General features: G+C 36.4%; 1 pseudogene; it reads right to left on the bottom strand.

Annotated features, from left to right (window-relative positions):
* LOC135585119 (uncharacterized) overlaps positions 1 to 9630 on the bottom strand; it is an 11850-nt pseudogene extending 2220 nt beyond the window's left edge.
* Between the last annotated feature and the right edge of the window lie 7870 nt (positions 9631 to 17500).

Raw genomic sequence — 17500 nt, 5'->3', positions numbered from 1 at the left:
TGGGGTTGGCAACATTGATCTTTTACCGTTATTGAGATATATAAAAAGTCATATGTTTAATTAAGTTTAGAATACTTAAGGTCTCTTTATGTTTTCCTCTATCTCTCCTAGTACCATTAACATTAATCATTTCACTTTTTCGGAATATCGCATCCAGAGGTATTCTAAGCACATGTCTACACCATCTTAAATAATTTTCTTTCATCTCATCCTCTATCGAAACGATACTTAGTTATTCATGAATAATACTATTTCTTTTCCTATCTTTCCCAGTAACTTCACACATCCATCTCAACATTCTTATGCAAAGATCCAGCAACTAAAGTCATAAATTGATAGTCTCTTCGAAGATTTTCAACATATTGTTATATTGCGAACATAACTTTACCCTATAAATCAGTACATGATACTTCTTTATCTAACTTCCATCAACCAATTCATACTTTTCATAGCTTTATATCTCATGGAAAAATCTGCTTCAACAACTGATCTATTTTCTTTAATTAATTCTATCCTTGAATAAATGCCTGTTAACAAAGACGGTAATCTCACATTTGATCATGAAAATATACCAGTCATATCTCATTTCATTTTTTTTATGCAGAACAAGAAAGAAGAGCATAATACATGATAGCTATGTTTCCACATAACGAAGTTAGGAATGGAAGCATCTGAAATAGATATAAAAACATCGTGGAGAAAGTGTAGCCAAATAATGTAGTCAAGATTGAAATGCTAGATGGATAAACACTAGTGGTCAATCAGAAACAAGAAGCAGCATTTAAGGACCCTACTAATGAGAATTATATATAATTTTTTTGCCTGTAAAAAGAGGAAGGAAACAGTCTCTGAGTAGAACAACTTGCATTCACATCTTGACATTGTAAATTTGATACAAACATTATCACTTACTTTAATATGAAGAGTTCCATAATCTGTTTCCAAACCAACAATGCCCTGTACAAGAAAAGAAAAAAACTAGATAAGCAATTTTTTGCTGAAAAGAGACAAAATATAGACCATTCTTTTGTCAAAACATGTTTCTAATCTTTGTTATCTGGTAAAGATGATATTCAAAAGTTTACAAGTTTATTTCAATGTCATGATGATTAAAAAAAGTCAATAAAGGCCATCAAACAAACTTCAGCAGAAATAATTTCCGGAATTTATAATTGAAGTTCTAGGATAAACACTTAAGAATATCAACAATTTAACCAACAAAACTCATTAGTAATGAATAATATTGATGCACCTTTGAATGTTTTCTAGCAGTCTCTGTTATATACTTTTACTTGCTCTAAGGGTCTGTACTAAAATATTCGGGTACCTTTTTCACATATTTCTTTTTGCCCATAAAGAGTTGGAAGAAAAGGTTGTAACTAAGAACAGCCATACATAGATATATAAGAAGAAACAAGTGCCATCATACCTAATATTAAAAAAATTAATAATTATTTATGGATTTAAAGGAATGATGCTGGCATCCAAAAGAGCATGGCTTGAGATCAACTACATGAGAATCAATGCAGATCAAAAGGAGATTTGAATTTGCCTACACAAAAGGCTGACAGAGAAGAACTGTTTTATGAACTACTCCTTTAGCAAGCAAACTATGAGTATATATTGATATTAATATTATTCCAAAAACCTTAACAGCAGGACTGTAATTCAAAAGAGAATCCAGAAAGAAGGATAGGCCTAGCAAACAAAATTAATATTTGATCCAGTTGATTTATGTTCACCAAGTAACATCACTGCAAACAAGGTTAAAAAAATAAGAAGCTAAATGTTTCACAAGATGTAGAAACTTTCTAATCTGGTAACCAATTTAGTTATTTCTTATCCAGTAATATGAATTGTGATGCTAATAGTACATAATAGTAAATGTATTTCAATAAGATTAAAACTTAACAAAGAATTCTACATATAGCTACTGACTGTCAAGAAAACACCAAACACCAACTTACCTCTCCTATTCCATAAATAAGACCAGAAGTCCATATCACTTTTTCCCCCAAATCATGCAGAGCAGGAAGCAGGACATCCTCCTGTTTTTTCAGCCAGCACTGTGGACGAGTAAAATTAAATGGTTAAGGCACCGATTAAACTATATGAACATTAGTCCTCCAAGAGGTAGAACCAAATTCAATATCTCCAAATCCGAAGTAAACAGACATAGACACCTCTTCAAACACTGACATAAACCAAGAATTACACTCTTGATAACAAGAAAGGAACCAATCAGTTAACAGTAAAATATCTTCAGGAACATGGTAGATGTCTTTATTATAGCATGAAGTACAGAAAAGAGCTCTGACAATTAAATGATATGATTCCTATGCATTTATTACCATGCTGAAATGATTTGCTTCGGCAAAACATACTTTAGCAGAATAAACTAATAAAAAAAATGTTAAACAGTAACAGCATAGTCCTCAACAATTTATGAGAAAATAAGTATAAATTCATAGATTCTCCCTCTTCCCTAGCAAAAGAACAAGCCTCACAAGTCCAGATCTCAGCAAATGGTGCTACAATGGGTTAGTGATATCGGGGTGATGCAGAATGGGGGAGTAAAGTAGAATAGATATCGAAAGAAAATCGATTTTACAGTTTTTTGGATAGAAAATGTATGAACTCATGATAATACTTTAATAAGATAGAAAAGCAGCTCATCACCAAGTTTAAAATCACAAAGGGATACAGAAAGTTCACTACCCAAAGGAAATTAAACAAGGATACATAACTAAAAATAAAAGACTCACCACTCAAGGAAGCATCCAAGAGATGCAAAGTTTAAGGGAGAACTCCAAGAGAGCTTCTGCCAAAATATCATCAGTTTCTAAAAGTCATTTCTAAGCTCTAAACACCAAAATAAGTACTAGTGCATGAAACAACCCTTCATGCATAGGGAATTTCGAAATGAAGTATTTTACAACTGCTAACCAACTCTTTTAATACATTCCTTGGTTATGAAGAAAAGCACTTTGAAACAGCTTTAACTTTGTGCAGAGAATATGCTGATGAGCTGTCATATTTGAGTGGGCTGAGTTAAAAATTATGAGGCAATATTGTTAGCTGAAAAAAATATCATATCATCAACAAGGTCCATATGAACAAATTATAGCAAATTAGACACTCTCGTGTCAATCTCCCCTGGTTGAAATAGGCTTGTCCTAAAGTCCTTGTTTGTTTCATCAACCTGATTGTAAAAAGGACTTAAATCAGCAACATTAAATGTTAAGGACACTCCGTAATCTTTAGATAGCTCGATCTTATAAGCGTTTTTTCCAATTCTCTCGAGTACTTTGAATGGATTATCAGCCTTTGGTTTCAATTTTTCAAATTTGCCTGATGGAAACCTCTCCTTCCTTAGATGAATCCAAACCAAATCACCAACATTAAACTTCATATGTTTTCTGTGTTTGTTGGCAGCTTCCATGTACCTCTCATTTTGTTTTTCTATATTTGCTTTAACACCCTCATGTAGCTTCTTTATCTGCTTTACTCTCTTATCATTATCTCCACTAAATTGCTTAGTTGTCGAATGAGTAACGAAGTCCAAATGACCAATAGGATTAGCATCATAAATAACCTCAAAAGGACTCTTACCAATACTATGGTGCATAGAACAATTGTAGGCAAACTCAATTTGTAGAAAAATGAGATCCCACTACTTAACATTCTTGCCAATATAGCTTTCGAGAAAATTTCCCAAGCTTCTATTCGTTATCTCAGTTTGCCCATCGGTTTGTGGATGATGCGAGCTGCTAAAATTCAAAGAAGTACCTAGCTTCCTGCAAAGAGTTCTCCAAAAATGACTAAGAAATTTTGAATCTCGATCAGACACCATAGTTCTTGGAATACCATGCAATTTAACCATCTCCTTAAAATACAAATCAGCAATATGAGATGCATCATTCGATTTATTGCAGGGAACAAATGAGACATTTTTGAAAATTTGTCAACAACAACCATGATAGAATCCTTGTTCCTTTGAGTTCTTGGCAGTCCCAAAACGAAATCAAGACTCACATCCTCCGATGGAGCATTTGGCACAGGCAATGAAGTGTACAATCCAGAATTTTGACTTCTTGTTTTTGCAAAATGACACACTCGATATTGCATTACATGTCTCTCCACATCTCTAAACATCTTCGGCCAATAGAAGTTTGATTGAACAAGAGCTAGAGTCTTGTCTCTATCGAAATGTCCACCCAAAACACCACCGTGAGCTTTAGATAGAATTACTTGTCTCAAAGAACAAGATGGAACACATAAAGCATTAGCTCGAAAAAGAAACCATTAAAGATAGAAAATTGTTAAAAGGAACCTGATTTGAAATTGTCATATTGAGCCGAAATCCATATCATTCTCATAGAGATCTTTGAATATTTCAAATCCAACCACTTTGACTTCCATTGCTGATAATAAAGAATGCTTTCTACTCAATGCGTTAGCAACTACATTTTGAACACCAGATTTGTGCTTGATTATAAAGTTATAAGATTGCAAATACTCCACCCAAGCTGCATGCCTCTTATTTGGCTTGTGCTGGTGATTAATGAACTTTAATGCCTCATGATCAGAATATAAGATAAATGGCCTGGCAAGATGATATTGACTCTAATGAGATAAAGCTCGAAAAAAGGCATAAAACTCCTTGTCATAGGTAGAATATTTATTTCTCGTATCATTCAGTTTTTTACTAAAAAATACAATGGGCTTTCCGTCTTGGCTCAAAACAGTACCAATTCCCACATTAGATGCATCACATTCAACCTCAAACACATTGTTAAAATTTGGTATAACTAAGATAGGAGCTTTGGTCACCTTTCTTTTTAAAAGCTCAAAAGCATCATTAGCCATACTAGTCCATTTAAATTTATCACATTTCAGATATTCGGTGATCGAAGCGACAATAGAGTTGAAACCCTTAATGAATCTTCTGTAAAAAGAAGTTAAGCCATGGAAACTCCTCACATCATGCAATGAAGCAGGTGTTGGCCAATTGAGAATAGCTTCTACCTTACTTTGATCCATCATGATTCCATCTTTTGAAACAACATACCCCAAAAACACAACACTAGAAGTAAAGAAATTACACTTCTTTAGATTAGCATAAAGCTTTTGCTACCTCAAAATAAGAAAGATCTCTTTCAGATGATTCATATGCTCTTCTTCGCTCTTGCTGTCCACCAATATATCGTCAAAGTAAACTACAACAAATATTCTCATGAAGGTGCTAGGAGCATTAGATAGCCCAAATGGTATAACTAACCATTCATATAAGCCTACTCTAGTTTTAAATGATGTTTTTCACTCATCTCCAAGCCTCATTCTTATTTGGTGATAGTCACTCCTCAAATTAATTTTAGAAAAATAAAAGCACCACATAATTGATCAAGTAAATCATCTAACATTGGACTTGGAAAACGATAATCCACTATGATTTTGTTGATAGTGCGGTTGTCCACACACATTCTCCAAGAACCATCCTTTTTAGGCACTAACAAGGCTGGAATCGCATAAGCACTCATGCTCTCCCGAATTAACCCATTTTTCACCAATTTATCAACTTGTCTTTGAAGTTCTTCATGCTCCTTGAGACTCATTCTGTATGTTGTCTTATTAGGCAGAATAGCCCTCGTAATAATATTAATGTGATGCTGGATGTCTCTTAAAGATGGAAGGTCATGTAGAATCTCTTCCGGTATAACATCTTAAAATTCCTCTAGGATTGGTTTTATGATTGTCGGTGTCTACTTATGTTGTTCGTTCTCCTTTACTACCATTAGGGCCAAAACATGACCACCCTTGTCTAATTCACCTTTGTATTCACTATAAGACATAAAAGCACTAACTTCCTTCTTTGATGCACTGATTTCAGAAGGTTGTAATGGAGCTAAGATAATCTTCTTTTCATTCACCTTAAAAGAATAAGTATGTTTGTAGCCGTCATACAACACCCTTCTATCATAATGCCAAGGTCTTCCCAACAGTAAATGACAAGCGTCCAGAGGAGCAACATCACACCATACTTCGTCTTTATAATACTTGCCAATAGAAAATGAAGCTAAACATCTTTTAGTTACCTTGATGTCTTTTTCTTTTGGCAACCAATATAATTGGTATGGATATGGATGAGGGATTGTATCCAACTTTAGCTTCTGCACCATCTCCAAAAATACCACGTTCTCAAAGCTACCGCTGTCGATGATTACCAAGCACACCTTGCCAAGAGACGTGCATTTAGTGTGAAACACATTTTTTCTCATCCAACTTTTATCCTCGGCCACATAAGACACTTATAAGCTACGCTGCAATACAATAGACAAACCATGATCTGTATAAGTAATCTCTTCCTTATCTTCATCATATTTTGGTTTGTCTTCATCTACTCCTCCATCACTATGATCATCAACCAAAGTTACAATCCTCCTATTTGGACAATCTGAAGCAATATGCCCAAAACCATGACATTTGAAGCATTTTTGGCCACTTACGATAGAAGAATTAGGTATTTTTTTACTGCCAGTAGATTCTTCACCCTTTTCTTACACCTTCGATATCACCTTGCTTTGGACAGTAGGCTTGGAACTTCCTCCTTTTGTATATCCTTCTTTTGAACCATACCGATAACTCTTTTTAAACTTTTGTTGTTTTTCAACTTTGAATGCCAGCTTGCTCACATCATTTAAAGACCAATATGACTGTAATTGAACCACTTTAGCAATCTCATATTTCAGACCTCCTAAGTATCTTGTAATGGTTTGCTCTTCCGGTTCCACAAGCTCTCCTTTTAACATCAGAATATCGAATTCTGCAATGTACTCCTCCACACTAAGATTTTTTTGCTTGAAATCATGAATTTTGAGAAAGATCTCTTGCCTATAATTGTGAGGTAAATATTTTCTCTTCAGCTCCCTTTTCATTTTTTCCCATATTACGATTTTACTCTTCCCCTCATGTTCTCTTTGTTTTTTCAGATTTTTCCACCAAAAAGAAGCATTCCGTCTGAGTTTGAGTGCCACAAGTTTGACCTTCTTTTGTTCTGGTGGTTCATGAAAATCGAAAATTCTTTCTACTGTATTAATCCAATCGATAAAGTCATCAACATTTATTTTACCCTTAAACTCTAGAATCTCCAATCTTGGGTTATATTTATTCTGCCACTCTTCTTGGACTCAATTTGTTGTCCGATATCTTCTCGACTCCCTTAGAAGAGCGGGTGTATTATCATCAGAAGTAAACTCATGGAATCATTTTTATGCTGATTGTTTCTACTTCGAAGTTTTTTAATTATTTCATTTTTTTCTTGTAGACTACGCAGCAATCTACGTAGCTACAGCCTCAACGACTCAGCATCATCTTCATGGTCGCTACTTTCACCGACTATATCTTTTCCATTCCGCCTTTCCATGATCTCTAGCCTTTAGCTTTGATACCAAACTGATACCGGGGTGATGTAGAATGGGGGGGGTAAAGTAGAATAGATATCGAAATAAAATCGATGGTACAATTTTTTGGATAGAAAATGTATAAACTCATGATAATACTTCAATAAGATAGAAAAACAGCTCACTACCAAGTTTAAAATCACAAAAGGATACATAAAGTTTACCACCCAAAGGAAATTAAACAAGGATACAGAACTGAAAATAAAAGACTCATCACTCAAGGAAGCATCCAAGAGATACAGAGTTTAAAGGAGAACTCTAAGAGAGCTTCTGTTAAAATATCATCAGTTTCTAAAAGTTATTTCTAAGCCCTAAATACCAAAATAAGTACTAGTGCATGAAACAACCCTTCATGCAGAGGGAATTTCGAAATTAAGTGTTTTACAACTGCTAACCAATTCTTTTAATGCATTCCTTGGTCATTAAGTAAAGCACCTTGAAATAGCTTTAACTTTGTGCAGGGAATATGCTGATGAGCTGTCATAATTGAGTGGGCTGAGTTAAAGATTATGAGTCAATATTGTTGGTTAAAAAAAAAAATCATATCATCAGTAAGGTTCATATGAGCAAATTGTAACAAATTAGACACTCCCATGTCAGTCAGCCATTGTCTTCCCCAAGAAAAGCAATCTATCAGGAGAAGTAGATGTTGCAAATTGGGTTCCAAAGCTACAATGTCGATGAAGGAGTATAAGAACTAATATTAACTCATTCTCTTACTGCAGTCACTCCTATAGCCACATCTTGAGACAATAAGCAATGTTACTAGGGTCAAGAAAGATTTGTTCCTTAATGGAACCTGAAGACCCCGAGAAAAAAGCATGATATACACACTTAAAAAAGGTCTCATGGCACAACGTGGCCTGATAGAACTATAAACGCAGTAACTTGAACCTTGAACCATGTTATCTAAAATTCTCAAGCTCGAGTTAAGTAGTAGGTACGAGTAACCTTATAAGCCAACACCACATCCTCCCACATTCTGTAAATCATCATAATATCTTCTCACCTTCAATGGGGTGTAATAATCCCTCCAACCAGAGATGACTGTCCTGCTTACAACGTCGGACTAATTCAGGTGTACCATCTGAAACTAGTCAGGGCTGAAAAAAATATTAACGAGCTCATCAGAAAGGAAATTTTGTTTTAATCCCCTAGTCAGGGCTGACAAATCACAAACAAACTTCTTCTTCTCATTTTCTTTCAAAGTGGACAGAGCAAGATTCTTCTTCTCCATTGTTTCCAAAACCATAAACCTCGTTATGTCTGGGGAATATCATCCATTGTCACATGAACCTTGGGCGATATCAACAAAGATGCATCCTTGATGCACCGTGAAAATCCCATTAAAGAAAGTTGATTATATCAACTCAGTAGTAAAATGACCTTCAATTAGCGAAGCTGGGAGGTCGCGTAGCTCATCAAACAGAAGAAAATCTATTTCTTAGAGGTAAAGAAAAAGCGAAAGCATAAAACACTGACATGGAAACAACATCTTCCAGCACCAGTCGAACAAACTCTACAGAAATCATAAAAATCTCTCCTTTCATAAACATCACACGACAATGAACAAAACGAACCAACTTTCGATCAAATGCATCGAGAATCCTGAAAATTAAATAAAGGGAACACACTAACCTCTCCGAATCTCTCGCCGCACCGCTCCCTATCCCCGCAGAACACCCAGGAGTTTCAGAGGCACGGCCCCACACTGCCGCACATGGCCTTGCAAGCGCGGCAGCAATCTCTGGACGAGTTGAACTTGTGATCGGCGCCCCACTTGACGGCGGCCCCCCAGAGCTCCAGATGCTCCTGCCCCCTGCAGCAATCCTCGTCATCTCCGCCGGCTCCTGTCCCCTCCAGCTCCAAGCCGTCGTTCGGCAGCCCCAGGAAGCGAGATTCCTGCCGGCGGAGTGCCGTCGACAGGCCGACGTAGGCCAGCGCGCATGAGATGAGCACTGCCGCGACGAGGATCCAGAATAAGGGCCGCCCGCCCGCCTCATTTGGCCTCCTTCCCATCTGACGCAATTGAGAAACAGAGGTTGACTCTCTCTAAATCTCTGTGGAGGAGGAGAGGGTCGTTTTGATCTGAGAGAGCAAACAACGGCGGCCGGAGAGATTTGGTCGTGTTCAACGGAGTAAAGAAGCGCTCACAACGTGGCCCACAAGGATGAGGCTCCCCTGTCTCTTACAAGGCAGGCACCACACATTTTCTAGTACTTTAACGGTGGGTCCCGCTGTTTTGCTGACATCATGTCGCCGGGACACTGACGTGAAATGAAGAGATGAGAGCGTAGCTGTCTCGGGCGTCTCGAGCACTCCAGGTGTGCTCCACTGGGTCCATTAGAACGAAGGTAGGTGCTTGGCCCTCATCCCACTCATCATAAATAGGGAATTTTTGTTCTTTAATTGGGATCCAATTACTGCTGAAGCCGAGACAGACTGCAATTAGATTTAGGAAACAGATTTAAAATCAATACCGGGAGATTGAACATAAACCACAATAACAATAAAATTATACGTTTCAATTATCTAGTATCAATTACATGAACTTTTTATAATCATTGAGCATTATAAAAATTTATATGTTTAATTATGTGTAAAGCACTTCAATTTTATTTATATTTTTTATTAAGAACATTTTATATTTTTCTCTATCTCTTCTCTCCAAACCAATAATATTAATTATTTTATTTCTTTTAACTATGAAGTCTACTAAACATATGTCATCTTAAATTATTTCTCTGATCTCTAATTATTTATAAATAAAATATATATTTTTTATTTTTTTAATAATTTTATATATTCATCTCAGGAACATAAATTTGTGTATATATTGCTTCATAAGACATTGTTAGTTTTATAATTATCTTATAAATATTTTTTTAATTTTAAAAATATACAATGATCATACAATACTCATGCCCCTCGTCATTTTAATCATTCTGCTTTATAAATAATATCTTCATCAATCTTTTTATTTTATTAAATAATTTATCTAAGTTACCTAAAATTTTTACTTAAAAAACTTCTTATTCATCTAACTTAACAATATTCTTATATAAATGACTAGTATTATTAAAATTATATCTCATATATATAGGGAAATTTGGAGCGATATCACATATGCAATAAAAAATGTTGAATCTCGTATTTTGATGATGAAACCACTTGATATATGTTTATGTTTTAATCTGCATTTTGAGTGACGCAGGATGCTTCGATCAGGATGAGACAATTAAAGTAGGAAAAATCATGTTGTACCGGAGGAACATGTCAGAAGACTGGACGTCGGGACGGTGGATCGATCGACGTATCGATAGAAGGCTTCAGGTCATGGACTCGGGCATCGGGCCAAGAAGAGTGGGTATTGTACCAAGGATATCGGAGTTGCGGAGTCAACTGACTGATTCGGCAATAAGCCGCAGGAGAGGACGATGCGCCGAAGAATCAAACGAAGCATCAAGGGACCAATGACATGTCGGACAACTTGGTTAATTTCTTAGGATTATTTGTCACGATCGAAGTTTTGTTTTATATGTGTAGGATTAACTACAATGGAAGAAAGACATGCAGTAGGAGTTGCGTCGGAGTCAAGACTATGATCACGTTGGGAGTTCGAGAGTTCGACGAAAGTCTGGACGGTCGTTAGAGGTTCTACGGGAACAAAGTCAAGAAGTCCAAGAGCTTGCCAAAAGAAGCTCGTCGGAACTCGCCAAGTGGATCATCGCAAGTCCAGGAGTTTGCCAGAAGTCCGTAGGAGCATCACCGAGGGTTCATCGGATGATCGACGGAAGTTCACCAGAAGCTCACCGGAAGAAGCGATTGACGCACCGAAGCAAGTTGCAGTAAATGTCTTAAGAAAAATCATAGTTAGCACAATGATTAAATTAGAAATGGGAGGTGATCCCATTAACTTAATATTGGGGCAATTGAGCTCTTGACAGACCCAAATTGGCCCGAATGGATCAACCCATTCGGACCCATATCTCTTGGCTAGTGGTGGCACCACCTAGGGCTCAATCTCCGAGCTAGGCTGGGTAGTGCAACCGCCTAAGCTCGGTCTTTGAGCTCTGCCAAGCAGTGCAACCGCCCCAGTCAGGCAGTGGCACCGCCTGGGCTCAGTCTCCGAGTGAGACTAGGTGGTGAAACCGCCCCTATCAAGTGATGGCACCGCCAGAGCTCGGTCTCCGAGCTCTATCAGGCGGTTGTACCGCCCCAGTCAGGAGGTAGTACCGCTAGGACCCCGAAAATCTGAGAAAAGACACTTTTGAGCTCCAAATTTAAACCAGTTTGGGGCCTATATAAACCTCACCCTTTCCTTGTATGAAAGGGCAACCAAAAAGCACCGAAAGCTTGATCTTACTCTGTGATTTTAGAGCTCAAAAGTGTTGTAAAGTCTAGAAGTTCTCCTCCCTCTTTACTTCCAAGTTTTGATCTTTCAAGAGAGGAGAGAAAAGTTTGTAAGGGTTGTCTCCTAAGCCTGTCAAAAGGAGTGAAACTATAAAAGGGTGGTTGGCCTTCGCCTATTAAAGGAAGGCCTCTAATGGATGTCGGTGACCTCGTTGGTGGAGGAAGCCAAAAGTGGATGTAGGTCAAGATTGACTGAACTACTCTAAATCTCAGTTTGCATTTACTTTAAGCATCTTATCTTTACTGCAAACCTCCTCAGTAGCTTACTGCCTTCTGCTCATTTACGAACGTGTTTCATAGTTAAGTATTTTCCGAATCGACGTTAAGACGAAAATCGGTTTTATCGTACTAACATCATATTTCAGTTTGCGCTTACATTCTGATTTCTATCTTAACTGCAAATTTTCTTCCTTACTTTACTTCAAATACGTTTCCGTAAGCTTTCAAAGTTATTATCTGCACGAAACGACTTTTACGTCGGAATCGGATTTCAACATACGAACATAGTTTTAATCGTCAAAAGTTTTCCGTTGTACTAATTCACACCCCCCCCCCCCCTCTTAGTGCTCATGATCCTAACAATTGGTATCAGAGCCCGGTATTTCTCATTTCAGATTTACACCCGAGAGAAATGGCTCTTCATGGCTTTCAAGAGGGCTTATCAGTTGTTCGTCCACCATTGTTTAACGGATTGGACTACACTTATTGGAAAACTCGAATGAGAGTTTTCTTGATTTCTATGAATTTGGATTTATGGAATATTATTGAAAACGGTTTTCAACTTCCCTCTAAACCGATGAACAAATGGTCGGATTTGGAGAAGAATTATTTTTCTTTAAACGCAAAGGCTATGAATGCCTTATTTTGTGCTTTGGATAAACATGAGTTCAATCGGATTTGTACGTGTGAAACGACTTTTAATATTTGGCGAACACTTGAAATCACACACGAGAAAACTATTGGGAAATCCTTGGGGGTGACATCATATGTGCAGCGGAAGAACAATAAAAACAAAATCCCCGATTCCCAAAGAGATGTTCGTCGTCGTGCGAAGATTGGTACGCAAAAATCCGCGAAACATGAAACTGCGTATAGAGTAGATTGTGTTACCTAGGGAGATCGTATATCCCTGTTTCCTTGCAGATCCTTAGGAGAGGGTGAAAGGAGGTCAAGTGTCCTCCTCTCTAGCGGTGATCCATATAGCAGGGTTGCGACGACGCTCCTCAAAACTCCAGACCTACTCTGAGGTGGAGATGGAGAGGAGAATAGGAAAAGACAAACAAAAGCTCTCTAGCCCATGGGGCTCTGAATCCCTCCTATTTATAGAGATCCCCTGTCAAACCCTAATGGGTCCTCCCCTAGTGGGTATTGGATCTGCATCCAATAAGACAAGGGCTCCGTCGGATGTCTCATATCCGAACCTCTATTCATCGTAATGCCTACCATATGTGTGTGACCCTCTATGCCCAATATCGAGCTGGCCGTGAGTCATACCTATCAGAACTCCTTCTAACTCAGTGAATTATTATCTCTGTAATAATTCACTCGACTCATCGACTACGGACGTACTAGGCCACTACGCCGTAGTCCCCAGACGATACAGGGGAATCCAATCCATTGGACTTGTCTGTCCTTAGTTACCGTGTACCTATAGTCCCTCATCCATCTAATATACCAGAGACCGTATATCGAGCATGGTGTTGTCAGACCCACACAGTTTCTACTCGAGTCTCGCTCTAATCGGATTCTCCCGGAGAACTCTTTCTCTCTCAACCCGAATGACCCTGGCTAGGGATTTGTCTGAGCAAGAACACATGGGATATTCCTCTCATGACGCCGAGAGTGGATGATCCTCTATCGACACTCAATAGCCCTCGTAAGGTCGACTACCACTCCCAATGACCAGCTGTACTAGATCTGGGACAGCCAAACCTATAAGTCTGGTATCAAAGAGTGGAGCACTCATATAGGACATCCTTGGTGTCTTAAGTCTAAGGACCAGATACACCACTAGGACTACGGAATCGCTGTCTGACAATAAGGCATCATCAACCATCCAGCATTCCGTAAGCGGATCAATTAGTGAATTCATTCTCCAATGAGCACCTGTACTGTATCCCTAGTGTCCCTATACAAGCAGCTATGAGACCAGCTGTATCCATCATATGGACGGGTATATAGCACACCAGTCTGTTCGGTTATCATGATATCCCTCTCGAGTAACCTATAACCGGGATTATTTAGGATATGTGTTTAAAGGTGAATTGATCTCACTATCGTGATCTCATCACGATCCGATTTCCATTGCATAAATCCAAGGACATCACAATATATGTATGCATTTATGCAATAGTTATAAAGTGATATATGTCAAAATATAATAAGCAAAAAGATTCTATATTAAGTCACACGTGCCATCACTCACGTGATTGGCTTGCCGGGCACCTATGACTAGCAAGAACTAGAAGAGTCAAAGACTCGAAAGTTAACATTTTATTGCATGATTTTAAACTTTTTTTAATGCAACTAAGCGAGACTATAGGCGACATGTATACCCGTTTCACGGATGTCGTCAATAATCTAAGAGTTCTTGATAAATCTTTTTCGAATTTTGATCTCGTAAGCAAGATCTTGATATCCCTTCCAAAAAGGTGGGATCCTAAAATAACAGCAATACAAGAAATAAAAGTTTTAAATATTTTTTCACTTGAAGAACTAATTGATTTATTAATGACATATGAAATGGTGCATAATGCATATGATGAACATGATGAATAAAATCACCTTCAAAAAACAAAAAGGATTTGGGACATAGAACAAATGAATACCACTTGAGCGATGACTCAAGTGATGGGGACAATGATGAACTTGAACTTCGAACACTAAATCTTAATAAGTTTATTAAACAAAAATCTAAAATAAATAATGAACTTAAACGGAGGAAGAGGCCAAAGAAGAGGAAGGCAACCAAGGATGAATAAAAAACTTCCAAAGGTGATCACGTTTTTCTTTTTAGCATCTTTGAAAAATTAAAAATTTGATCATGAAAAGTATATTGCTAAGGTTTCATGCATGTTATGATTTGAAATGTTGAATAATGTATGCAACATTAGAGATGATAATTATATGATATGCGATAATGCATAGGATTAATCCATGCATGTGTATCTTGATGATTTTATACTATTATATGCCTTAATAACATGTTGGAAATTATGTGTTTTGGATACAAAAATTTTCATGATCATGATTGAATTTGAAAATCTATAGCAAAATCATGTCCAAATGCATGAAAGTGTTAAATTTTATTTTCGGATTTTCTTGATCCTAACAATTCATTTTTGAGAATCTATTGATCTTGATGGTTTTATGACGAAATTCATTTTTCGATCTTAAACGTTGATACATGTTTTTATTTGGCATAAAAGAAAAGAACATGTATGTATGAAATAAATCACTTGAATTAAAACAACTAAAAAGTGGAAAGGTTTCTTCTTGAAAATTTTATTTTTTTGACTTTATTGATTTTTCAAAAAGGGAAATTAATGAATCTATTTGTATTACTTTTGTGAGTCTCTTGAAAATGATCTTGATTTGATGATTTAAATGAGCTTTATCTTGATTTTTTGAAATTTGTAAATTGAGATTTCTTATGCTTAAATCAAGATTTTATATGCATGAATTAATATCTTGTTCTCTTACAAGATTGAATGAATTTTATCTTTTTCATGATCTCTTAAGAACTCTTTATGTTATTTATTTAAGAGGAGATTTGTTAAAAATTAAATCATGGTTTCTCTTGATTTTTTGAAATTATAACTTGAGTATTCATTTTATAAATCAAGATTGTTTATATGTTCTTTCATGACATCTTTTAAGGCTTATGACTTGAATTTTGTTATGTGAGATTCTTTGAATGTATGAAATACATCTCATCACCTAATAATTCTTCTTGATATTCCTTATGTGATGAGATAAATACATGAAATATTCATTAATTTATTTTGATGTATACAAATAAAAAGTTTCGATCATGTATGGTAGGATGTAATTTGACAAATTTGGTAGCATCATGATGTAAAATAAATGATGATTTGGAATCATGCATTAATGATGATTTTATATTTTGGTATGATGCATGCAATGATGAAATATTCATGAATTTAAAATGATACATGCAATACTTATGATAATAATGTACATGATTTATTGCATATGATGTGTATCATGAATGCTTTAAATGATGAATGTTTGGTATCATGATTAACATGTTGATAAATGCTTAAAAATTTTAATGTTTGAGTATCATATATGATATGCCCATTAACGATGATTGATTTATTTTTCGGTATTGTGTATGAAAAATAAGGTTTCTGAAATTGTGTATGTTTTAATTTGGATATATAATGATGCACAAATAAGATTGATACTTATCTTTGTCATAATCTGAAAATTGATATAAGGGTCTTCTCTTCTTTTTGACAATGACAAAGGGGGACCAAAAATTTCTAACGTGGACATCATGAAAAGAGGCAAACTAGCTAGCTTGTACAATTCAAGACGAAAACAAAAATTTCACTTCTCAAAAGAGAAGAAATTGCTATCTTGAACATCACCAATAATTGCTAGCTTGAAATCTCAAGAAAATGCAAAAATGTTCTATCTTGCCTATCTCAAGATGCTAAACATGCTAAACTTACACTTTGCAATGGAAATAAAATTGTGAGCTCAAACATTGCAAAGGAAGCAAAAATTTGCTAGCTTGCAAACTTGCGTATTTCAAGAAGCAAGAGTTGCTTTCTTGAATATCTCTAAATTGCTAGCTTGCATGTTCTAAAATGTTATAACATTGCTAGCTTGCATAATGTAGAACTAGCTATCTTGTATGTTGTAAAACTTGCATATCTAAAACTTGATAGCTTGAATGTTCTAAGCATGATATAACATTTGCTAAATTTTCTAGCTTCAAAATTGCATGATGATAAAACTTGATATTATATTTTTCATGCAATAAGTTGAACTTATATCACAAACACAAAAATAGTTGTACTTCTCCTTTTTGTTGATGACAAAGGGGGAGAAGTATGTTGATGACATGACATGTTATGCATAAGTTTATAATGACATGTTGCTTGGATTTTTGAATCCAAGAGTTTCTATCAATATAACATATTGATAGGGGGAGTTTGTTTAAACTTCGGGAGTTAAGATTAATTCCGTCATTAAGTGGTTGTCATCATAAAAAAGGGGGAGATTGTTGAATCTCGTATTTTGATGATGAAACCACTTGATATATGTTTATGTTTTAATCTGTATTTTGAGTGATGCAAGATGCTTCGATCAGGATGAGATAATTAAAGTAGGAAAAATCATGTTGTGTTCGAGGAACAAGTCAGAAGATTGGACGTCGGGCCGGTGGATCGATCGACGTATCGACAAAAGGCTTCAACTGGCCGATTAGGCAAGGATATCGGGCCATGGACTTGGAAATCGGGCCAAGAAGAGTGGGTATTGTGCCAAGGATATCGAAGTTGCGGAGTCAACTGGCCGATTAGGCAATAGGCCGCAGGAGAGGACGATGCGCCGAAGAATCGGACGAAGCATCGAGGGACCAATGACATGCAGGA

This window comes from Musa acuminata, chromosome BXJ3-5 (genome assembly GCF_036884655.1).
Source record: "Musa acuminata AAA Group cultivar baxijiao chromosome BXJ3-5, Cavendish_Baxijiao_AAA, whole genome shotgun sequence".
NCBI classification, from domain to species: domain Eukaryota; kingdom Viridiplantae; phylum Streptophyta; class Magnoliopsida; order Zingiberales; family Musaceae; genus Musa; species Musa acuminata.
The sequence above is the reverse complement of the archived record's forward strand: the minus strand, read 5'-3'. Positions and strand labels throughout refer to the sequence as shown.